Source organism: Marmota marmota, unplaced genomic scaffold (genome assembly GCF_001458135.2).
Source record: "Marmota marmota marmota unplaced genomic scaffold, marMar, whole genome shotgun sequence".
Lineage (NCBI taxonomy): Eukaryota > Metazoa > Chordata > Mammalia > Rodentia > Sciuridae > Marmota > Marmota marmota.
In genome coordinates, this window is record NW_026000171.1 from 5,070,240 (window position 1) to 5,095,918 (window position 25,679).

Genomic DNA, 25,679 nt, shown 5'->3' on the forward strand with positions numbered 1-25,679 from the left:
GCCCACAGTCAGGAAGTCCTTCTGAACTCTAACTTGGGAGTGGGTAGTGCTAGATCATTCCTGTGACTGAGTTAACTCCCAAAGCACGGTGGGAGGGGGTGGGGGAGATGAGGCAGAAAGGAAAGGGAGGCTGAGAGGAGATGTAAGAGCCCCTGAAACCAAGCATGGGCCATCCCCACGTGCCACCTCTTCACCTCGGTCCAACCTGAGTTGCCCCCTGCCAGGCTCCAAGCCCCTTCTCCAGGGAAGGGTGACATGCCTGTCACAGCCATTAGCCTGGCTGTTCCCCAGGCCTGGCAGCCTACAATCAGCTCAGAAGTCCAAGGGCCAAGCTCTGCATACCTCTCATGATGCATCATAGCACCAAGAAAGGGTTCGGTGTCAAAGATGTGGTGTCCTGAGCCAGCAGCCAGGGATGGTCACTACCCATGGCTGCTGAGAAGCTGACCTCAGCATGGGCAGGCTGCGCTGGGGGTGGGCGCGGCAACAGAACTTCTTGTGGCTTCTCTGTGCAGTGGGAAGGCTTTCCTATGTGTGTGGAAATGGCACTGCCCTCAGGGTGCTCCATCTCTAATTGGGGAAACTCTCACGCTCGTGAAACACCAGATTCCCAAAAGACAGGTGAAAAAGTGAGACATGAGGGTGACTCCCAAAGAGCCATGAGCTCCATTCCAGAAAAGCAGGGCTGACAGGGGACTGGATCAAAACCCGTGAGAACATGAAGGACAACGGTGCCAACACAGACCCATCTAGCAGATTCTGCAACAGAACCTCAGGCATCCCTTGAAGCAGAAAGAATCATGTGAGGGAAAAACAAAGGGCAGCTCACTTTAAGCATCGGGCACAGGCAGAGCTCATTACCATGCAGGGTGGCACCAGATCAAAACACGAGGAAGATCAAGAGAACGCAGGGAAGGGCACGGATAAGAGGACCACAGGGGGCCACAGGGGCTGCAGTGACACTGGTACACAGTGACCTTCACAGATGGCCCTGTGGGAGACGACCCACCATCAGGGCTTTGCCAACCTGGTGTGGGGAGTCCTAATCCCTTCAAAGAATTAAAGACATTGTCATTTCTCTAAAGTGAAGTCCTTATTAAATGAAAACCTGAGGCTGGGGTAGAGCTCAGTGGTAGAGCACTTGCCATGCCAGAGCCCTGGGTTACATTCCCAGAACCACAAAAACAAAATAAAAAATAAAAGTGGAATCTTTTAAACCCGCCCCACCTCTGGGCTCGGTAAGAGGACAGTGGCTGTCGCCAGCACTGATCCCAGCGCAGGGTAAGAAAAATACGTGCAGGACGTGGAGTCCGACACCCAGAGCTCAGGTCCCAACTCTACCACCGACTGGAGGCTCGAGTACATTATACAGCTTCTGAGGCTGTTTCCACTTTTCTAAAACAGAGAGATGGATGTCACCCCTATCAGGTTGACCAGGGATTAAACCAAACAACTTAAGTGAACCCTGGGATAGCGCCTGTTAGACGGAGGTGCTGGGTACATACCTGCTAACCTGGTAAGTTAGGTATGGATTCTGCCTTCAGGAATGTGGCGCACCCCCAAACAACCAAGGTGTGAGTGAACAGTGTTCAGGATTGCAGGAGAGTGGTAAAGCAAAAGAGGACCTTGGAGGTTCCACCCTGAGCCACTCAGGAATTTTTGTGGAAGGGCATTTGAGATAAAGTTTTTAAGAAAGCAGGTGGGCCTGTCACATGCACTGATAACTGGTCTGGAAGGAATCATGGTCCACATAGGAAGGAAGTAGGGCAGGAAGAGAATCAGAGCACTTCCTGTGGGTCACACTGAACACTCACTGACAGGTTAGAACAGGAATCAGGGAGGAGGATTTGATGGGTCTTCAGGGTGCCTAGAGTCATTAAGAAAGGGAATGGAGGGGCTGGGGTTGTGGCTCAGCAGTAGAGCACTCGCCTCGCATGCGCGAGGCGCTGGGTTCAATCCTCAGCACCACATAAAAATAAACAAACAAAACAAAGGTATTGTGTCCAACTACAACTAAAAAAATAATAATAATTTTAAAAAGAAAGTGAATGGATTCCAGGCACGGTGGCACATACCTGTAATCCCAGTGACTCCAGAGGCTACAGCAGGAGGATCGTGAGTTGAAAGCCAGCCTCAGCAATGGTGAGGCACTATGCAACTCAGTGAGACCCTGTCTCCAAATAAATGTAAAATAAGGTTGGGAATGTGGCTCAGTGATCGAGTGCCACTGAGTTCAATCCTTGGTAATCCCCCCCCCCCAAAAAAAAAAGAAAAGAAAAAGAAAACGAATGGAAGTTGGAGGGTCAGGTGACACAGATGGAGACACATGAACTCTGCTGGCTTCTGCATGGCTGAGGCCCTGGGAGGAAAAATCTGGCAGTTTCATGGCAAGTGAATTAAAAGGAACTGGGAACAGAAAGGTCAAGGAAGAAAAGGGCAGGCTGTGAATGAGCCCTGACCTAGGAAATGGCAGCAAAAATGGACAGATGGGATAGGGGAGGGGCTGAGAGAGATTCCAGTCTGGGAGCTGGGCAGGTGCAGAGACCCATTACCAAACCGATAACAGAGGACAAAGGGGGCTTTTGAGGCAAGAGATGAAACACATTTGAAGGACCAGTAGAGATGCACATGGAGACACAGGGATACAGCTGGAGACATAGTGAGGGAGCATCCTTCCCTGGTTCAGCCACACATTGTGTCACCTCCAAGTCAATCCTCTGAAAATGGGGGTGCAGCCAAACTGTGGCTTAATCATACTATGCCTCAGTATTATCATTCAAAACCTGAATGAACTATGCCATCACACAGGATCATTGTCAGGAGCAAATGTCATGGATGTGATAATGCTCAGGAAACTACAAAAGCACTTTTAAATTAAGATGCTATCATCAGAGCAGAGCTGAACCAACAGGCTGGACAAGGACAGAGAAAGGAGCAAGTGAGGGCAGGGGACCAGAGAGAGAATCTGCTGGAATACAAGGTCAGGGCAAGCAGCCTCCTGGGGAAGGTAGAAAGGAAGATGCAAAACCAGAGCACATCTCAAAAGTCAAAGGAAAGCACAGCTTCCCCCAAGAAAGGGCTATGGGAAGTGACACGCACCTGCGCTGCCTGCCCTCCCCAGCACGACCCAACGTCCGTCCCACGGGCATGGCTCCTCCAAATACGGCCAGAAAGGTAATGGATCCCACTACAATCAGAAAGGTGAGTGGGTGTGCGCCATGGAGGGAGGACACAGCTCCCTGAAGGAAGTCTGGAAGGTAATGAGGGGTGTGAGTGTCCATGTGAGGGTGAGCTCATCCAAATCCCCAGGGGACAACCATCGCCATGAGAGGCAGTTGGGAAGCCATTAGCTCCCTGATTAAAATGAAGTGACTGTTGTTCTAATCCAGAGAGGTCAGGAGAATCTATTGGAGAGGGGCAGGCAGACAGGCAGTCTGTCATTTGATTAAGATGCAGTCTTCTAATCCATCACTCACCATGCGCTGCTGCGCTCCCCCACAGGCACGCACGCAGGGCTGGCACAGACAGCAAGAGCCGACAGGCAGGGGGTCTGCAGGTAGGCAGGGGTCAGCTGGGGGCATTTCTGCAGGAACTAACGGAACTTCTCTTTGCACCCCATGAGTCGAGGAGCCCAGCAGTGGGAAAACAAATAGCCCAGAGTGATGTCAACAGGGGAAGCGGCAAGCATATCCTGCACCTGGAGATCAATGGAGAAGGGCTGGCTTAAACCCAGCACCGTGGCTTACCACAGTTGGAACCTTAGGGGGGGAGCCTGTCCTCAAAGCCAGTGACGAACAAAGAAGAAAAATGACAGTGGGGATGAAGTGAGACTGACCTGCAGACAAGATCACATCTGCTCAGTGGGTACCATATTGGGGGACACCCATTTCAACGGAGGTGTCCACCCTGCCTTGTGAGCCCCTGAGGAGGCTCTTACCTATTATTTGGGTCTGACACCCTCTGAGGACTCCTGTGGTTTCTCTCGCCCTGAAGACTTAGAGAATCAGAAGCAGAAAGGACCACCGAGAGTCTTCGGGGCCCATGGCCTGTCCCCAGGCTGGCCTACACTCCAAGCCTCACAGGTGGTTGGTGAGCATCACTCTTTCCTTTGGGGACAGGTAGGCCAGGCAAAGTCCATCACTCATAACCAGCAGTAGCTCAATCTCCTCCGACTCTTCCTTTAGTACATTCTCAGGGCCACTGTCAAATCATTTCTGCTGCAAACTTCATTGCTCAGGGACAGGCCTAGGACAAGCTCACAGGCATCCCCAAGATGGCTTCTCCATAAACTCAATGACCTTTCCTGCAGTGAACATTTACTGAGCACCTTCTATGTACACAAGTAAGCTGCTCCTCTTTTCTGCTCCGGACAAAGCCACGCGCTTCCTTCTGCCAGTTCACCCAGGCCACACGCTCCCCAGAGCACTCAGTATCCTGGGAACCAGGAACACCCTACAGAACACCTAGCTGGAAGCCACCCCACCTCACCCGGAAACCACTGTCCACAGAAGGGGAACAGGCACAGCTCGTACCCTCTGGCCTTAGGAAGAAATGAAGGCTCAAGGCAGTGCTTGCCGCCAGCCCCAGGGCAGTTTCTGGGCCTGGATGGCTGCTGGCAGGATGGCCAGGAGGTACTTGGAGAGGGGAGCTGGGGAAGATGCCAGGTTGTTCTGAACAGCCACCAATTCCGGTTTCTGTCCGCCCTACCCCAAATGAGGCTATTATTAGGACCAGGCATGGGAGGGTCATGACCAGGAACAATGTGGACACGCTGACCCAGAGAACATGTGTGTGGATGGACCAGGATCCTGTTCCCTGGCACTGCCAGGAGAATGGGCATGGAATCCCATATTTTTCAAGTGGAAAATTCTGCCAGATATCCATTTGCCTCCTTTCTCCCACTGTGGGGAACAGGCTCATGGGAAAGTGGTACTCAAGCCCTTCTACCACAGGCAGCCACAGTCCTCCTGACCTCAGCATGACTGCCATAGCCCTGAAGGCGAGGTGCTGTCCACGGCCCCACAGTCAGAGGACAGTAGAGGAGGCAGCCTCAGTGCTTGATACACATCTAAGAAGGATGCCCAAGTCTATCCAGCAAAGACTCCAGTGCTGAAACTAGAGACTCTCCACCAACTCAAAAATGCACAAATAAGTTACAGAATGGGTCTCAGAGCTGACTCTGCATCATGGGCCTTGCTCATTTTCCCTCCAGCAGATCTAGGCTGCCCCTCAACTCACTTCTATCCTTTGGAAGCATGTATAAAAGATTTGAGAAAAAGAAAACTGAAAACCTTCTCTCCCGAGTCAAAAGTCACATTTTTAGGGTGAAGCCCAGAACAGTTCCCAGTACATCCTTCCTGTGCCCCTGGGAGAAGCCTGTGAGCCGGAACTGTGCTTGGCACCTTGCTGGTCTGTTCCACCGCTGGCAGGTGCAAGAAACGTGCCTTGGTCCAGGCATCGGCTCACTTGCTTGGCTGCCCCAGGATGGTCCGATCAGAGTGGTGCCGAGTTCCAGAACCAGGCGCTGCCAGCAGGAAGCAGAGGAACGGTGCCCTCTGGGGCTGGAGAAGAGCACGGGTGGCACCTGGGGACTCCATTTTCCTCGTCTTAGCACCTGCATGAGTCAGGTTACAGCACACAGATTCTTTGGAAAGACCTGGATGCCCAGGGTTGAGAAATGAAGGCAAAGCAGAGGGAGGCCTGGCACGAGCAGGTAAATGACCGGCAACAGATAGTCCTGGGGGCTGCAAGGCAAAGCTGGGTCCAGTGTCCTCAGAAGGAACAGGGGAGGGAAGAACCCTGCAAGGAAGCCCCTCAGGGCTCCTGACTCTCATGGGGAGAAGGTTCCAGAATCTGGCTGTGCAGTACAAACCAGTACAAATGGAACAGACCACACAACCTCTCTTCTTGGCCGTTGGCTCCAGCAGGATCTGGCTCCCACTAGCCTTTCTCCCCCATTACCCGGGCTCTCACACCCATGACTAAAGAGGCTATCAACCACATGGTCCCCTTTAGGGGGTGGCTCAAGGCTCACCATCTGGTGGGAACGGCTGCCACTGATGCTCACTGTCTGCCTGTGGCTTAGGGTCCCATGGGATGTGGAGGGGGGGCTCAAAAGTGCGTTCTCCCAAAGCCGGCCCTATCAGGCTGCTCCTCAGGGGACCCAGCACGTGCTGCCAGCTGCCTCTCTTGCCCCATCTGTGTACCTCATGCCATCTGGGGGAGGGGGGGGGCGGCTAAAATACCGCTTGGGGGCTGTATCTGCTGGAGTGTAAAGACCTAGCCTCCTACCAGGGGGGCACAGAGTTAGCAGACACAGCCTCCACCCCACGCACCTCCCAAGATATCCACAGGCTTGGAGAGAGGGTGAGGGGCTCCAGAGGGTCCAGAGAAAAAGGGAGGCTCAGTTCATGTATCCATGGGACCAGGGTCCATGCAGCTGACAGTGTCTTGGGGAGAAGGCAAGAGTCTGGGTCAAGAGTCCCAAATGGCTGCGAGTAAACTGTTGGTGTCAAAAAGCATCACATGAGCAGCTGTCACCTTGGAGGAAACTACTCAGTGCTAAGCACCCTCAATGGTGCCTGCTCCTAAGGCTTACACCCAGGGAACAGTCCACAGCAGGCAGGCTGCAGGACATTGCCTTACCCCAGGGCCAGGCCCCAGGAGCGTATGCGTGAAGACAAGGCCAGGCTGCGAAGCCCTGGTTCCTGGGAGTGCAGAACTGGTGCATGTCAGGGTAGAGGAGCCCCAGCATGGCTGGCAGCACAATCCTACAAGTCTTCTCAGAGGCAGCAGACTCAGCTCAGTCAACTGCATGTCGTGGGCAAGCAGGCCAGGCTCTCCAGCTGCCTGACAGCCAGAATCCAAGGAGACAGGAAATCAATAGGGTCCTCACTTGCCTCCTTGGCCAGTCCTGGGCAGGGCCAGCTGGTGGAGAGGGAGCCGGGGGAGCAGGGGCACAGGCAGGGGCCTAATGCCTGGTGCTGTTCCGGCTGGCTGGACCCTCACGGAGGCTTCTTTGGATGAGATCTGGGCCTACACTAAGCTGCTTAGCCAACAGCCCTCTCTCACAGCTCAGGGTCAGCCTTGTGGGAATGCAGGGCAGCACAGGCAGTGCCACCAGCAACTCCTGAGAAAACCTGAGAAAGCTACTTAGCCTCTGAGAGCCTCTTTACATGCAAAACAAAGGACAGCAGCAGTCCCTGCCCCAGGGCTGGTGGTGGGAATTCAATGGGGTAGCTCCAAGTTCTGCCAATACAGGTTAGGATGGGTGGAATCATGGGTTCCACCTGGAGATGTAGAACTCAACCACTGCATTGTAACTTGGGCACAAACTCAGGCACAAGAAAGGAGGTGGGAACACGCTGGAAAAGGATGCATCCCTATTCGTTAGAGCCAGAGTCTCAGCACGTTGTCAGGCTGGTCCCCAATTCCTGGGCTCAAGTAGCTCCTGTCTCGGCTGCCCCAGTAGCTGGGACTACAGGCATGTGCCACCACATTCAGCATAGGTGATTTTTTTCTACATTGGATTTTAAGGACCATCAGTGATATCCTCCCTGCCCCTAACCCTAAACACACCACTCACCCACACCCCAACTTTCTCAGGGGATTCAGAGGCTGCGCTAGGTAGGAGGCCTGGGGACTAGCTGTTTGGATGCCTGCTGCAGAGTCTCAAGTGGTAAAAACTGTGTGCAGGGCGTGGGCTACAGCCACCACAGATATGTGAAGCCAACAGTCTATATGCCCAAAATCCCATGAGAAAAGGACCAGGCATTGAAGGGACATTGGAGACCATAGATAGAGTCATGGACACTAAAGCCCAGAGAGGAGAGGGCATAGCTCACCCCAAACACCAGGGCACACTGAGGGCAGGGCTTGCACTCCCCAATACAGCAAGCTGCCCCTCCGCTCAGGACACGAGTTACACCTGGTGGCAGCTGGAGCCCCTCGTGCCTCCATTACAACCCCCACACAGGGGCCTGTGCTGTGCTGTGAACTGGGGAACAGAGAAGGGTGGGGGCCTGGGTGGGCTGTCCCCATGTCTGGGCTGCTGGTGAGGCTCGCTAGTTGGTGGCTGAGAATCTGTGATCCCTGCTAGAGGTGAGGGCAGGAGGGAAGCCAAGTGCTGAGGGAAAGACTGGCAGGCATCCCAGAGCTCCAGGCACCCAGCAGAAGCCATGCCAAGACTCAGCCATGCCCACTCCAATCGAGAGAGGGGCAGGTGGCAGATGCCCTTCCACACTGCAGGCAGGGCCCTCTGTGCCATCTCCAGCCCTACCCCAGCTCATGGCTTCATGTGAGCGGCTTCCCAACTGCTCAGACCAGCTACCTGTGCAGGAGTCTCCCTGCCTACTGAGAACTGTTCTGCTGGGGGAAATTTTAGAATAACGCCACTCCTGCGGGGCTGAGGAAGGCTTCAGAGGCCCCTGAAGCTGGCCTTGGGACCACCCAAGGTGGCAGGGAGGAGGCAAGAGGGCTAGACAGCTCCCAGGATTAGCTGACCCTGCCCACAAGGGGCAGGAGGAGTTCTAGAATTGAGGGAAAGTGGGTGACTTCTCTCCTTCTCCAGGGTCAATGGCCCCCCACCTGCTGAAGCCAGGACTCCTAAGCAGCTCCCTGGCAAGGACAGTGAGGAGGGGGCAGGGGAGATGACTTTGCCCTCCATGGATCATCAGCCAGGACACAGCCCAACTAGCCACATTCCTTTCTATACTGAGCAGAGTGACACACACCACAGCCCCAGGCTGGCAGTGTCCTGCCCACCTCCCCAGCCCCTCTGGGCAAGGCTAGACCTCCACCCAAGGTCAGGGCCTATCCCAGGCCGAAAGCCCACACCCACCACACTGGTCACAACTGGGGTGAAGGCATCCAGGAACGCCAGGGCTCCTGAGGGCAACCTCCCATCCCCAGCTTACAGAGAAAACACCAGGGCAGAAGTAAAGTGCCTGTCTGAGCAATGCAAGTCATTGTCAAAATGCAGGGCCACCAAGGAAGGGCCACCTAGTCTGACCATCTTTCAGTCCTTCTATGTATACGCAGTCATACAAAATTCAGGAACATACCATATTCTAGATTTCCTCCTTAAAAATGGCACCATGGGGTGGTAGCTACGTGACTGTATCTCAGTTCCCCCTTATCTTTAGGGGACACATTCCAAGACCCTCAGTGGATGCCTACAACCTTAGATAGCACCTGTGGGTACTGTTTTTCCCTAGGGTGAAGTTTATTTCATAAATCAGGCAGGATAAGATATGAACAACAATAATAGTAAACAATAATATTAAAACTACTCTAACAATATGCTAGTAAAAGCCACGTGAACCCTTTCTCTCAAAGCATCTTCATTCCTTGCTATACTATAGTAACACTTTTGGACATGGATGGCACACAGGTAACAAACCAGGAGAACAAAGGGAGAGACAGGGGGAGCACCATACACCAGAAAGTCAACCTCACGTACAACAGACGAGGTGGTGAACACCGTGCCCAAGTCATTTAATACGTTCCCAGACACATGTCATGCTTTATTTAACTGCTGCCCTAATGCAGTACAATTAAATTGCTCTTAACTCTCCTTTATTCTAAACTGCTCTTTAATGAGCACCCTAACACAGGGCATATTTGATAGCATTTCTGACTACTCCCTTAGAATGAAGGCTTGAAGGTACAATTCTTACCAGAGCCTAGGAGCATATTGAAGGGTCCTGCTGCCCTCAGGAAAGCTGCTTTCCACAAAGGTACTGACACCTTAACACTGCCACCAGCACTGTATTACAATCACCAGCTTTTAGAAATCCCCCGTGCACTCTCAAGCATCTAGCTCGTGGTAGAGCATGCATTTAGTATGCACGAGGCCCTGGATCCACCCCCAGCATCACAACAGACCTAAATATAATAATCTCTGTGCATTTGAAAAGCAGGGAAATAGCATACTATTTATGTCATACTTTGGGTGTCTTTGATTACTAGTGATGTTCTGCATTCTTCCTCATGTTTGTTGATCAGTAATATGTCTTCTTACACAAACCTAATTACAGCAGCAGCCAGCAAACCACAATTCTCAAACGTCCAAGCCATTTTAGTGCTATTGTTATGATATACAAAATACACATTACATCACAGGAATTAATATTATGCTTGTATTTTACAGCACAGCAGATAGGCTGGTGTGGCGCAAGGAACACCAGATTTAAAGTCACACAGCCCTGAGTTTAAACATCTACTCCCTCATGTACCAGCTGTGTGACCTAGGGAAAGTGACTTAACCTCTCTTATCCTGGGTGTCACCTGCTGTGGATCTGTAAAATGGACTGACAATAGTAACTACCTTCCAGGGTACCCCCATGAAATCAGGGTGGGTGGTGCCAGTAGGCCCTTGGCCATGAGCGCTCAGCTGCAGTGCCCAATGAGAGGCAAAGATGGCCCACTGAGTGGCCCCACGTACAAAGCTCCTACCCTGAGAGACAGGACAGAAGAGGCAGACGCAGGACTGGCCTGTGTTGTTACAATGCTAACTCACAGCGGGGCATGAGGAGAGTCTTCCCACTGGGTCCACTTTACAAAGAGGGCCCATCCTGTGGGGGCAGAGGATGGGACCCATGGCCTGGCTTTTCCTCCCCCCGGGGGAAGAAGACTCAGCACCCCCATGAGCTTCCAAAGGCAGCAGGAGGCTGGGTGGGTCATCTCCATGGAGAGGTTCCCAGCCGTGGGTAGAGGCTTCAGTCCTAGAGGAAGACGGCGGCAGGAACGAGAGAGGCTGCAGGGATCCTGGTGTCCCACCAGGGAGAGGCTGGCGTGCCGGAGGAGGCTGGCCACGGCCACGGGAGAGGAGAGCCGTTGAAGTAAACCAGGAGGCCAGCCGCTGTGCGCTGGCCCCCCCCCCCTCGGGGGCTGACACAGGGGCACATCTTGCTCCACACTTGAGAACAGCCTGGAGCCTTGGCTCCTACTCCTGCCCCCCGAGGAATGGCAGAGGGGAAAGATGAGAGTCACTCGGATCATAAATGTACCCTTTAAACAGAAAACAAGCCTTTCCATGTCAAGGGAGTCCCCTCCCCCAGTCAGAACCCTAGGCTACCCCAAAAGCCACAAAGGGGCCAGGAAGAAGAGCCATCAGTCACACTGCCTGTCACCACCACCAAGAGTGGGAGATCAGCAGACAGAAGCAAGGGCTTCAGACCTGGGTTCATATCCTGGTTTCTCATTACCCAGCTGTAGGAGCTCAGGCAAGTTACCTAACCTCTCTGAGCCTTTGTTCCACACACCTACAACACGGGAATGAGGAGAGGATTCCCCCCACCGAATTGGTGAGGGTTAGTGAGGTGAGGCAGGTGTGATGCCTGGAATGTTCAACCCCCTCCCCAGCCAGCAGGAAGGAAGCACACACTCAGTAAGAGCTATCGCTGGTGTGGCCCTAGGGGACTGGGCTGTGACTCTTCGTGTCACTTCCAAGTGACCAGAGTCCTCCAGGACTGCTCCCCTGCTGGCCCCACATTCTGGTCCAAGCCTGCAGTGGGGCCTTCTGACTCCAAATGTGCCCCTTCAGAGTTCTAAAAGGAGCACGCGCAAGGCCTTGGGTGCAGTCCCCAGCAGAGAAAGATCCCTGAAAGTAGCTAAGGGTGAAATAAAATCCTCCAGAAGGGAGAAGGGGGATGAGACAAGATGACACTGAGGAGTGGTCAATGCCAGTGAACCGGGTGACAGTTACACAAGGCCTATGGTACAGTCTCTACTTAGGTGCATGTTTTAAAATCTCAACAATAAAACATTAGAAGGGGAAAAGGCGTGAGAAGGACAGCACCCACCTGCCTGGCCCCACCTGCCAACCCCCTCCTCGAGTCGGCTTTTTTGCCTTGGATTCCATTTCACGACCTCCAAACCTCCGTGGCTCTCCTCACAGCTCAGCTCCTGCCTTATCTCCTCATCTGCCCCCTTCCCATCTGACCCGGCAGAAGCTCCAGGGACCAGGTCTCCTAGGTTTCCATTCCAGCTATGCTGTCTGCACTGACCTATGGGTAACCCTCCCAGTTCTGACCAAAGCAAGCTCAGGGCAGCCAGCGAGGAGGTCTTCAGAAGCCACCGTGGCTGCTACTTCTAAAAGCCAAAGAAGAGCCCCCTCTCCAGACCTGGGTGCCAGTTCCCAGCGCAGCAGCACAGCAGAGAGCAAAACCAGGTGACTGCCTGGCACGCACTCCCTACCCACAGGGGCTGGGCAGCGGAAGACTGAGGCAGCAGTGACCTCATGACTAAGGATAACGACAAGACCCCAGAGCAGGAGGTGCTGCTTCTCAGGAGTTCCTGGAATGAGGGGGCAGCATTTGCAGGCAGGCCCTGACTTGTCTAACAGACACCTGCCCAGGTCCCCACGAGGATGGGAAAGCAGAGCCCTGGCCACTCTCTTCCTACCCCAGCACCCAGGGCTGGGGCTCTCCCCTCTTTCCCATAGGGAAGGGGATGAGCTTGCTCTGCTCCCAGGCAGCAGAAGCTAGGACCAGGAGATGAATGGGAAGCTCTTGGGTCTAAGTCCCGCCAGGCCAGGGGCCTATGGGAAAATCTACTTCTTTCTGACGCTGAGAAGACAGTCACCTGACCCTCCTTCAGGAAGAGTCATGCCATCGACAAAACCAGCAAGAAAACAAAACAAGAAACACCTTGGGGATGAAGGCTTGATGGGCATCGCGGTCCAGCCCCACAATCCACCAACATTTTCTGGGCACAGCAGCAGGCCCACTGGCCACCAGCAGCTGAGCGCTGCATGGCACATCTGCTCTGCTGTCAAATGCCTCAGCTAACTTCTCTCAAAGGGCCCTCAAAGTAGGGTGGTGTCCTCTTCATCCCACTTTTTCTCGTGGGAAAATGAGGGCATGTGACTTAACCCTAGAGCAGAGAATAAAGGATGGTTGGTGGGGGACAGAGACCCAGGAGTCCCAGCTCCCAGGTGGGGCTCTACACGTGAGACAGGAGGAGCAGCCCTGGGGGCTCAGTTTTCCTAGCCAGCAAAGGGGAAGCCAGCCCTGATAACTCAATGACATTCACAAAGGGCACCGTGGGAACAGACCAAAGCCACAAACCACAATTCAGTACAAAGCAAGCTGGCCCGGCAGCTGCAGGGTGCTCCACCCCACGTGTCCTGGGGTGGGGCAGGAGAAAACTGTGAGAGTGCCCAGGGAGGAATGTGTCATGCCACACTGATCGTTGAGCTCAGCAGAGGCCAGGACAGGATGCAGACTGAGGACCACGGGGCCAAGCTCAGCTCAGTCGGCTGCTTCCAACCACGACCCTCGGGCAGCTCACTCGGCTTCCCCAAACCTCAATTTTCTTACCTGTAAACAGGGAGAATGCATCTCCTCTGCAGGAGAGATAAAAGTGCTTTGTAAACTGTGAGCAGCATGAAAGACCAAGGGAATATTCTAGTCTTCCTCTCGAAGATAGGAGAGAGAAGAAGTGGGGAGAGAGAGGGAAGATGAGAGGAGGCACGGGAGGATCCTCGATGAGGCGGAGATGAGACGCTGAGACCCAACCTGCTGGCTTCGGAGCTGAGCCTTTTCATCATCGCAGAAAACCCAACCTGCACAAATGTAGGCCGAGTTCATAAACATGATTAAAATGGTTGTTTGCAAAATTCATACCAGAGGAACGAGCTGCAGATGGCGGCTGTGACGCCCTTCCGCTACGGGCAACAGCTGGCTGTGTGGACACAGGGACAGCTGGAGGGAGTCGTGCTAGATCTCATTTTTGGCCTGGGAAGGGGGGGGATGCAGACCCTGCCATCTTTTCACGTGGGAAGGGGAGACTTCCCAAAGTCAAACCTCTGAGCCATAAATCTGCCCTTTGCTCCAGAGACGTCAATGCGGTTTTCAACCAGCCCTACCAGGAGGGTAGCCAGGCTCAGAGGGAGAACAGTGGGGCTCAGTCCAATTCTGAGACTGTCCTTGGGGAGCAAGGCGGGAAGGGACCCAGCAGGGCCATGTCTGAGTTCTCTCTCAGCCAGAGGGATCTCCTGTTCTGAGGCCAACAGGTAACCCTGGCCTAAGGAGAAAGAAGACGCAGGTACCAGAACCTTCTCTCACCATCACAGATTCAGAGTGCTTTGGAGGCCACATGTCAGGTGAGCGGGCATCGCCTGGCTGATCTTGAGCCATCAGGAGGCAGAGGCCCAGGATTACATGTGTCACTGACCTTCTACTAGAGCAGCCAACTCAGGACACACTTTAAATGTGACAAAAGGGACAATGTTGATCCATAAGCTCTTGGCCTAAATTCAAGCTGACCCCTCTCTTTCGTTACATTTCGCTGCCTCAACCCCTTCTCTCCCCTGGCCACATCCCACCCAAGCTCCAGCTGAGCCCCGCCTTCTCCAGGAAGCCCTCACCAATGACCCATCCACAGCCGGGGCCTCCCTACAAACACACTGAACCACCCACCGCCTCAACTGCTACCCAGCCACTCCATACATCTGTCCCGGTCTGTCTGACCATCAGGTACTCCCTGAGGCAGGGCCACAGCTGTGTGACACTTCTCAAAGGTTCCCAAAGCAAGAGGAACCCAGGGAGCCCCGGATGATAACATCCAGGGTGGGAGCGGAGCTCACAGAGCTCCTCACAAACATGCAGATTGAGCCGTGCCCCTTCTCCTGCGGGCCTGGAGAAGTGTCATCAGCCTGCCACCAAAATATACCAACGCCTGGGTGTGGAGATACTGCCCAGCCAATGCTGGGGAGCACAGAATGGGCTGACTAGTCTCTTCTCTACTCCCACCCCCATTTTTTTCTGGGCCCAGCAAGCTCCAACTAATCTCTTAGTAAATACCAAAGAGCTGTGAAATTCAGACCCAGCCAACATATGCCAGCCTTTCTGCACTGATCATCTGATTTACTAGGGGACAAACACAGCTACCTGGACAAGCACAGGCCCCAGAGACAGGCACTGGTGTGCAGCCTGGGGCAAGTTACCTGACCTCTCTGAGCTTCAGCTGCTTCTTGTGCAAAATGGCAGGTCTACCGCTTCTCTCTCTAGTTTGCTTCTGAAATAATGTGTACAAAGTGTTAACCAAGTGTCTGGCACTCTAAGAACTAGATAAATGATAATTAGCATTATATGCTTATACCAATCCCTTAGGTACTACTGTCTTCTCTCTGCCAATGAAGGTGAAGCTCAGAGATGTAGACAGCTGGCTCAGAGTCACAGAGCCGCTGCCTAGGGGGCAGGATGGGAGATTCAAGGCTGGGTCTGCTGACTTCAGGCATATGGTTCTTCATACCACCTAGGACACAAAAGGGGCAGAGAGGGCAGCCAAGCATGTCCTAAGCTCTGGGGAGACTGACAGTCTCAAGTCACAGGGACAGAGTAGCTGTGGGACTATGGGCCAGGTATCTCCTTCCCAGCTTCAGCAGCGCCCCACGAATCCTGGAACATGAGTCTCCATTTGAGAGGAGTGGCTGGTATCCCCCAGATTAAGTCCGACTGCCAAAGTCCCCCAAAGCTAGTCAGATTGGTGCCTGTCTTCGCCATGCAGGCAAACTAGACAGGCACATCGGCCTCCAAAATTTCTATTCCCTGGAAAAACAATGGTCTTCAAAATACTGACTGCAGGGCCAGCAATTGTCAGGAAGTGGTGAGATGAGATGCCAGGACATTTTCCATACTTAGTAGGTGGAGAAAAGCATACACATGTGCCCATCACACTCAGTCTTGTGACTGAGACCCTGGTTACGTGAGGCCTCAAGGGAGCCAGGGACTTTCACAAGCATGACCTCCTTTAATCTGTAGGACTGCCCTGAGAAGGGTGGACTTTTGTCCCATTTTACACATGAGGAAGCTGAGATGACATCAACTAGCAAAGAAAATGCTAGGACGTAAAGCCCCGGTCTTGTGCTCCGGGCCAGCACTCTTTCCACTACAAGGCGTTTGGCCTCTCATTTGTTCACTGACCCTTCACTCCACACACTCCTTCATTCACTCATCTCTATTTGTTTCTTAAACTGCTACAGCTCATGGCCTCCACCACTACCTCTCCTGCTATCTGAGAAAACCTGGGAAGCTATAATGATATTTTTCTTTTCTCCCAGAACTGCCAGAATTCAGCCCTCTGCAGGCCCCCTGAGCAGCCTCAGCAACTCACCCTGGAGGGAGCCCGGAGAGCAGCACAGACTGTTCCATACTCCGCTCACACTGCAGGCCCCTCCACAGGACAATGCAGCTAAAAGCCTCTTTTTTTTTTTTTTTTTTTTTAAGATATCTGAGCCTCCCAGAAATCTGGCTCTCAGCATGTTATTTTAGGAGAGGCAAAGAATGGGAAAGATGATAAAGTAGCCCTCACCCAGCTCAAAGGAAGGTGCACTTAGTCAATTAATGATGGTATTTATTGAGCACCCACTACGGTGCCCAGTGCTACAGGGCAGGGGTAGGTAGGAGGAAACCACAAAAGAGCAGGAAACAAAGGTTCCTTGAGGGGCAATGGTCTGGTTGAGGGCAGGAGGCCTGCACATCTAGAAGAGCAGCTCAGGCAGGAAGCACCCCAGCCTCATCTGCAATACAGATGTTAAGTACACCTGAGAAATACAGGAAGACAAGGTGCCTTCTATAAATGGGGACAAACAAAATTTCATTCAGACCATGGAATTTAAGTTAGATATCAAAGGATGGCCAGGATTTAAATCTGTGATGGTATAGAAGGAAATTACCCCTGTAATCCCAGCGGCTCGGGAGGCTGAGGCAGGCGGACCACAAGTTCAAAGCCAACCTCAGCAACTTAGCAAGGCCCTAAGCAATTTAGAGACCCTGTCTCTAAATAAAATATTTAAAAGGGCTGGGAGTGTAGCTCAGTGGTTAAGTGCCCCTGGGTTTAGTCCCTGGTACCTAAAAAAATATAAAAGAAGGAAATGGAAATTACCTGTACTACCTTCTCAACACCAGGGCTAATAGCAAAAGCTTGGCTTGATCCCTCCTTCCCAGATCTTAGCTAAATATTTCATCTTTGTCATAGGCCCTTGGCCAAGGTTCCAGGATGGGAAAGAGAGCAATAAATTATATCTGTGAGAACATCCCAGCCCTTGACACATGGGCTCACACACACTCCATTTGTCCCCACTGTTGTGAAGTAACAACGCTAGGGCCTCAGAGCTGATGGTGCTGGAAGGAACCTGGCTCTTGCTACTCAGCTTTGGAACTATCCCCAGCAGAGACCTGGCCAGGATAGCACAGCCTCTCTAGCCCACAACCTCAGAGGAAGGCACTCCCCAGTCAGCCCAACCAGAATAGCTCTTGTCTTTGAGATCTGATGTATTTCTTAAAAGTTTCATCTTTTCATGACTAGCAATTTTGCTCCTAGGTCTATGCCCTAGAGAAACTTCTAATTGTGCACAGAGAAAATGGACATGGTCAAGAACCTGATCATGAGAGCTGGGTAGGGTGGGCCATCTTTCCTCACATAAGAAAGTCAGCCATGGAGAAGTAAAAGGACCCGTGTTTCTGGGTGGCTCTGGGGGCCAGATCCAGGGCCAAGAGGAAAGAACTTCCTATAGCTCTGATGTCCCCCAGATGGAGTGAGCAGCCTTAGGAGGCAGAGAGTGTCCACCTGCCTGTGACCACATGGAAAAGCTGAAGCCAGGCATCCTCCATCATCGGGGCGAGGGCCAGGGCCATGAGAGACCATGTGACCACTCCAAAAACCAAGGGACTGGACACATCAGCGTCACCTGGGGATCCCATTGAACAAACAGATCCCAACTCCACTCCTGACAGAGGACTCCCCCTCTGAGGGTGGGAACCTCAAGTGTCTGGCTTTGCAAGCTCCCCAGGTGATTCTGGTCTATAGTGAGGCTCAAAACCACCCGATTTGGTGTTCTTTAAGTTTTCTCCTAGTTCACAAGCCAATGGAGGGGAGTTGGGGGAAAGAAGAGACGCTTCAGGGCAGGGAACTTGCTTCCCCTGGTTCCCAGTTACCCTGATGATGCCACTCAAATCCTCCTTCCTCTGCTCTCACCCCATTTCCTTTCTTATCTCTTGGTGAAAACAAACAAACAAGGCTGCAGTTACTGGAAGGATTTTCAGAAATAAGTTAATCTCATGGTAAAACAAGGGCTGGGGTTATAGCTCAGAGGTAGAGCACTTGCCTAGCATGTGTGAAGCACTGGGTTCAATCCTTAGCACCACATAAAACAATAAATAAATAAAATAAAGGCATTGTGTCCATCTACAACTAAAAAAAAAAAAAAAATTAAAAAAAAGAAAAACAAATCTGATCACAGAAGCCAGAGATCAGGAGAGAAAATATTTTCAAAGAAAATCACTCATTTCCCAAGACTGACATCACAGGTCCAAGAAACAGTCCCTGGTTTGTGAGGGCACCCTGATAGCTAGAAAGTCTGGCCTTGGCCGACAGTCCCTGGCCTCCATCCCACTTCACCAGGAAGAGATACTGTGGTCAAGGATCATGTTTGCTGTCCTCGGGCCCATACGAATCCTACCAAAAAGTCCAGAAATGACCAGGCAGAATTGGCTTCTGGTGGAGCTGTGACTGAGGCCCTGCAGACTTCCAGTCCCTCCCATGGCACCCCCTGATTAGGTTGCTGTGTTCATAATAAGCAAGGGGCTCCCTGGGAGAGGGGAGAGGCCGCCCTGGCCTGAGACAGCCCCAGGCACAGGGAACATGGTGCAGTCACAGAGTGGCCAACTCCACTGGCTGGGTACCACATGACAGCGGGTGAGGAGGCAGTGGTGGGAGGAGTCCTGGAGGCCACAGGGCCCCCAAAGTGAAAGGCCCTGCCCAGTGCCAACAAGAAACCCGAGCCGGGAGATCATCTGAAGACGCCGCCTGCCTGCACCCTGGAGCGAACCCCTTCCAGGCTCCCAAGTAAACATCTGCCACACTGGCACAGGGGCAGCCAGTTCCACGTGAATTTCCACCCAACCCCACCCCCTCCCTCCAGCCTCTGTCCATTGAGGTCCTCAGGGTGGGCTGGCATGGGGGACAGGTAGGTCAGCTGGGATGCGTGGATTTGGCTACTGCTCCCTCCGAGCCCTCACCCAAGGCATCCCTGCCTAGTGAAGTGGGGCTGAGGCCAGAGACTATCTGGGCCAAGGACAGAGCCAGGCCCTGCCTAGAAGAGCCTGTCCACATGGGCTCCCCATCTCAGAGCCTGTATGGTGTCTGCAGGGGTGCCAGCAGAGCCTGAGTCTCCTGCCTGGAGAAATTCTAAGGGCCGAATGCATTGTTGGGAATCTAAGGCCCCCAGAGCAGTAGCAATGTCTGACCCGAGGTCACAAAGCCAGGGAACCTGGGCCTGCCCCACTTCCCTTCATTCTCCTCTGCTGCTCACATTTCTGCACCTGCTGTTCTGTTGCCTTCTGTGAGGATAAGAGGCTCCATAGGAGAAAGAGAGAAAGAACGCACGGCATTCCCTGAAGAGAAATTAAAATTATTTTTAAAAAACCACAATCCATACACACCCAAGCGTGCACTCTTGACTAAGCACTGCTCCCAATTACAGGCATCTTTCACTTGCCAGGCGGGAGGTTTATGTAGGTCATGCTGGGCTCTTGACAGCACAACCCCCCATGCCCCAATCTCTCAACCTCCAGACAGAGAGGACCCACAGATCTTCAATGTAGTGGGGCCTCCAGAGGGGATCAGGAAAGCCCCATGGACGCCTGAAGGGGCTCCCAGGTGACCAAAGAGCTGGCAAGTCTTCCAAGAGTTTCCTTGGGGAAATTGAGGTTCAACAGCAGACACTGAACATAAGAGAAAACCAGAATGTAGTGGAGATGGAAGGAGAGGGTCAGGGCAGTTAGTGGAGAAAGGCCAGGGTGGACTCATGCCCACTAGTTCCCAGGGCAGCCTGGGGGAAACCTGAGGCATGAGGCAGAGTCTCTATGGGCTTAGGAACCCCCTCCATCCCGAGTCTCTAAGACCATATCCCAAAGGGTCGAAGGGCATTCAGTAGGCACCTATTCTTGCAGAGACAAGTGACATGTTCTCTTAGAATATTAGTTTCAGGGCATAAATGGGAAGGTTCTGGTGGGTGCTACCCTACAATCGAAAAAGCCACCTGTTGGCAGTAGGGAAAAGCCTTGAGATAGTTCACAGACCAAAGCTCCTGAGGGAGGGAAGCTTAGCTGCAGAACTATAGCTCAGAACGCACGGCTACTCAACCACGTTCCCAGATGAGCACCAGGAAGGCTTGGAAACTAAACCTGCCTCCTGGACTCCAAAAATGTCCATCCTCTTAAACAATCTGTGATGCCTGTGACCTATGCTTAGTCTCTCAAGCATCTCCAACCAAAGTCCAAGCAGGCTCTGAGCCAGTCTCAGGGAGGGACAAGTGGTGAGGAGGTTTTAATGGCCCAAGCAGTCCCCAGATTCTCAGTCCCACAGAGATAAATACCAGCCAGATGACAGGAGGAGAGGAAAAGATGGGGGAATAAACAAAGAAAAAGATCCACATACTGCTCCATATTGTCCTTGTCTCCTGTCCAGGGAACAAGCCCTGGATCCTCCTCAAATATAAGAAGTAAACGTACCCAGCCCAAGAGAGCCACAGCTGCCTCTGACAGCCTGCTCTGCTGCAGCGGGTGGGGGTGGCTTGAGGATGTCAAGTTGATGCAGCAGATGAAGACCCTTCCTGAGAGGCCAACGGGACAGGCCAGGTAGCCTCTCCGGAAGGGGCTTCATCTGCATATAGGCCCAACTGTACCTGGCAGGAGCAAGGCCTGCTCCCCCAGCCCGCTGTGAGTCCAGCTAAATGCAGGAGGGACCCAGCACAGAGCTCCACCTCCACAAACCAGACCAGGCCTTGGGCCCAGGGCTTTCAGTCTAGCCAGTGCCCTCAACTGCATAGATAGGTGCTGGTGAAAGTCACTTGCCAGAGAGCCCCAGAAGGTTAGGCCAGAGGTAAGGGAAGCGGTCTGACCACTGGAGGAAATGGATGGGACTCGCTGGGGAAAGCTAACCAGGTGCCGAAACATGAGCGAAACAAGCTGCAATTCCTTCTCCAGTCTCCAGCTTCGGTCAGAACCTGTGGAGCAAGGGCTGCAGGCTGGGCCGTTCACAGACCAACGCACACTCCAGGGCCAACCAGGAGGAAGGCTGGTGAGACCCCTGATCCCACAGGCCTTGGGTGTGAGATGTGACCAACTCCTGCCCCCTGCACCCACAGAACCTGGTGATGCCCTGTGTAGTGGGCTGAATGGTGACTCCAAGGACAGGTCCACTGACCCCTGGAGCCGTGGGTGGTCCCTTATGTGAAAAAGAATGTTTGCAGGTATAAGTTAAAGAACTAAATACCTTTAGATCATGCTGGATGGCTTGGGTGGCCCCTAAATGCCATTATGAATGTCCTCAAAGGAGAAAGGAGAGGGAGACAGATGCACAGAGGATAAAGTCATAGACAGAGATTAGGTGACAAGGCCACAAGTCAAGAAATGCCATCAGCTACCGGAAGCAAGAAAGGGTCCTCTCCTAGAGCCTCTGAGGGAAGCATGGCCCTGCAGACACCTCAACTTCAGATTTCTAGCTCCCCAACCATGAGAGAATCCATTTCTGTTGTTTTCAGCCATGAAATTGTGGTGAAGTGTTAAGCAGTCCTAGGAAACCAACACACCCTTGAGTGAGCGACGGCCAGTTTCCTCCAAGAAAACTGCTGCTTGGCACCAGTTCATGCCCAACTGAGAAGGGAGCAGACGGGGTGCCACTCTGTGGTCCAGCAGCAGCAAGATCTTGGCATTGAGCCAGAACCACTCCCTGTTGGGTCTGCCTGTCAACGGGGACACCTTTTCCTGAGAGCATCCACCCCAGGAAGTGAGAAGGTAGGTGGGAAGCACATGGCCAATGAAACCCAGTGCTTGGGAGAGTCTGGGAGCTTCTTCTTGTTACTTATGTAGCCTCATTACCCAAGACCTCAGAGGTGTTGGAGACTATATTGGTGGATAAAATGGAGACTATACAAGTGCTATGTCACAAGTTGATTATAAGAATATTTTTTAAATGCATGTTAAACATTTAATAGTACCTGGCACATAGTAATTGCTCAATAAATAGTAGCTATCTTTGCTATGGCCTTGAAAGGGGCCATAAGGCTCAAATGAGGAATGTGTATGAAGGTGTTTTCCAAACCAGGAAGCACCCTACAAATGCTAGTCATTGTCAGATCATTATTATAACCTCAGCAGAAGTCAAGCTTTTCACCACCTCAGCCCACATGAGCAGAACCAACTGTCCCTGTTTACTAAGATCCCAAGGGCCTGCCAATGGACCTCCTCCTGTCTTCAGGTGTCCCAAAGGTGCTAGGCCCCAGCTGCAAATGAACACCCAAGTCCCTTGCCTTACGTAGGTCTGGCATAAGTAAGGCACAGATCAGCTGCAGCAAGATGCCAGGGGACAGGTGGTGTAAAACCACACAGCCCAGTACGCAAGCCAGCCCGCCACATGAAACTCATTTGTGTGAACACCTGTCCATGTCCTTATTTCCTACTCCTAGATACCTGGGCTCCGTGGTCCTGCTGATGGCACTAACTTGATGCTCTCCAGACACTTGGCACGTGTCACCCTCACCTGGGGGTCTCCCCACAGCAGAGCTCTGCCTCTTAGCACCTGCTGTAGGTGTCTCAGGGATGTCAAGGGGGCACAGACTATGGGAACCATTCCCAAGATGGGCTGCCCCAGAGCTCTCAGAAGCCAGCCCCCATAGGGAGGCTGAGGCGGTTTTCCAAAGCCTGCCCCCAGCGGCGTAAATCAGCCCAGGCTATGCACATTCCTGGGGGACACATTCAGCCCAGGACACATGCGTGGCAGATGACTTCTAAAGCTGCTCTGTGGCTCTGAGTGTCCCTGTGTTGGTTGAAACTGCTGTTGGCTTCAGCTCCTGCATTTAATTTTTCACCACTAAACAATCCCTCGGATTTGCCCACTGTGCTGTTTACTGCCAGCTTCCAGGGGCTCAGATACTACACGCTACAGGGTTGGGTGCAGATACAAGCAGAGGCCTGGGGGACGAGGATTCAACTATGGCCTCTGCTTATTCTTTTAGCTGAGAATTCCTAATCCTGGGAATTCAGCCTGGTCACAGACTCTCTGATAAGCATAGGAGGGGGAGACACTCCCTTCTGCTTCCCTGGACTTCAAAAAAACCCCTCAGCCCCTACCTTCCCACTATTGTGAAGGGGAGGGGGCTGTTTTCCTACCTCTTTTAAGCTCCGGAACAAGCATGAGTCAGGCAACATGTAGGGATGCATTGCTCATCTTCCCATGAGGATGCAACCACGGGCCAACATCCCACAGGGACCAGTCTTGGTTGGCAGCTGCCTGAAAACTGCCCCCAGTCCAGTGCCTGCAAGCATGATTCCTATTCTGCTCAAAAGCCGTCAAACTTGACCTTGAGTGTGCCGACCTTCCCCACCAGGGGCACTGGTCCCTGGAGTCTCCACTTCTAAAAAGATGTGGCAAGTGCTGCTGAGCCCAGGACTAGCTGCTCCTGTGTGTGCATGTCTGACAGCGAGTCCTCTCAAGCCCCATTGCCGGGTTCCCTAAGCAGGCCTGGAGGTGGCAAGAGCCCAGAGACACCAGAAGAAAAAGCCAGCCCTAGCCTGAAGTCACTCACCTCGCTCACCTGGGGTCAGATAAAGCATGGCCAGAGCCCCCCAACTCTAGGCAGGGTGTCTCTCCTGGGTACTCTAATAGCTTCTCATGTTTACCTCCAACATAGCTCTTGCCACACCAGGTCAGGATGACTGATTCCCTGTCTGCCTCTTCCCACTGGGATGGAAGCTCCTTGACCACAGAGGCTGAGGGCCCTCTGAATATCTTGTACCCCAGAGAGAAGCAGCACTGACTTTAGTGAGAGAGAGAGAGAGTGAAGCTCTCACTGCCCCCGGGATGAGCACCACTTCCCGTGACCGTCTGGCAACCCTGACCACGGCTCTGCTCCCCACAGCAGCCCACCCCACAAGATGGACTTGCTTTCACCAGACAGGAAGCGTACCACTGAAGCGAAGCTGACAGAACTGGGGAATCTGTCAGGGGGCCTGCGCTGACGTCGAACCGGACTCGACAGCTGTCATTTCCCCAGCCCATCACGCGGCCATCCTGGCACAATCCTGTGTCTGGCTGTGAGCAGACGCTCAGCCTCGTCTGTGATCCCCCGGCTGCTCAGACATCGCTGGGAGCCTGCTCCCCCTGGGCACAGCCTCCTCGGACACAGAGGCCAGGGACAGCTCCTCCCCAGCCAGGCTGCCAAGACTACTGCCCTCGGTAGGGGGCTGGCCTGGCTTCCAACCCTCTGCCACCAACCTGTTGTGATTTCTCGGGCAAGTCCCTTTCCTTCCCTGGGTCCCAGCTTCCTCGGTGTGAGTGGGAGGGACAGACTCACTGTGCTCCACACATTCCCCTGAGGACCACTCATCTCTGAGCTCCAACTGTGCTTCACCAGCTTATGAAGGTGCCCAGTGCAGTGTCCCATGGAGTAGCACTGTCCTCGGCCAGGCTCTGCTGCCCAGTAGAAAGCCTTGCTGTCCCATCCGTAAGTCACAAGGAGTCCCAAGGGGAACCAGAAGTCACAACAGGACTGTGCCATCTGGTGCCTCCCATATGAAGAGACGGAGGGGCCAGCTTCCTGCATTACGGCTAACAAGTAAGCGGGTCGGGTCTGAAGAAGTTGGGGATTCTTGTTAGAAAAAAGGAGGAACGTCCACATCCTGACTGTCAATTGGGCAAAATTCTTTTATAAAGCATTGGTTAAGACGGGTCCCACCCAAAGCGGCACAGATCCATCTGGACATAAAGAAACAGACCAGGTGGCAGTTTTCAACCCTGGCTACACATAGGAATTCCCCAGGGAGTTCTTCGATGCCCAGAACGTACCCCACACCAATTAAACCAGAATATCTGAAGATGGAAGCCAGCATCCATTTTAAATCTACCACATGATTTCAATGTGCAGAGAAGACTGAAAGCCATCCAGATGCCTGGCTGCCCATCAGCCCCTAGGCTAATCATTCTCCTAACAAGCTATGGCTCCTGCTGCCGCCCCAACCTCGCGGAATCTGCACTCAGCCTTGAAACATGCCCAGTCCCATTTTCTCATCAGGGCTTGACCCAGTGCCCAGAGTAGTGTTCCTCTCCCCATTTTACAGGTGAGGAGATGATGACTGATGGTAGGAACTGCTGGGGAGGCAGGTACAGAATGGGGAGCTGGTCTCAGATTCATTTTCTTACTCTAAGGCAAGGCAGACACACAGACAAGCCAGAGCACGGGCACACTGACCACTATGGCACCAAGGGCGGCTCTGAGGCCTGTTCCCCCCGCCCAGCGCATGGTCTAGGCAAACTTCAGGGGAAACAGACCATAGAAACCAGGTTAGGAGCAGGCCAAGAAACAAACGAGGGCCCTGCCCCACATCTCCACAGGACTTCAACACGACGGCTCCCAGCCTACTCCTGACAAGTTCATTTGTGACAATCTCCATCCAGGGCTGGCCATGCTGGAGAAGGCCTTGGCAGTGAGCTACATCAAATCAGCCGGGTAAAGGGCGCGGAATTTCACTGTAATTGGTCATGTTTGTTCCAAGGATGACGACTATAGCACATTTCTCATGTTAATGTCGTCCAACTACCCGTGTACTGCAATTACTCCGCATCGATTTTAAAGCCGACTTAGCACAATAGCGGCTTCTAATTTGTAAGCAAAA

At 53.0% G+C, this 25,679-nt stretch overlaps 1 protein-coding gene and 1 long non-coding RNA gene across 5 annotated transcripts in view; both read right to left on the reverse strand.

The window, feature by feature from the left end:
- The window catches only part of Tspan9 (tetraspanin 9), a 192,534-nt gene that overhangs the window by 34,330 nt on the left and 132,525 nt on the right, over nucleotides 1-25,679 (reverse strand). The gene's annotated exons all lie outside the window — the stretch shown is intronic.
- On the reverse strand, nucleotides 13,658-24,674 carry LOC125611892. Its single transcript, XR_007342140.1, has 3 exons — nucleotides 22,469-24,674; nucleotides 16,009-16,013; nucleotides 13,658-13,669 (listed from the first exon to the last, which is right to left on the reverse strand). It is a non-coding gene; the product is annotated as an uncharacterized LOC125611892 (long non-coding RNA).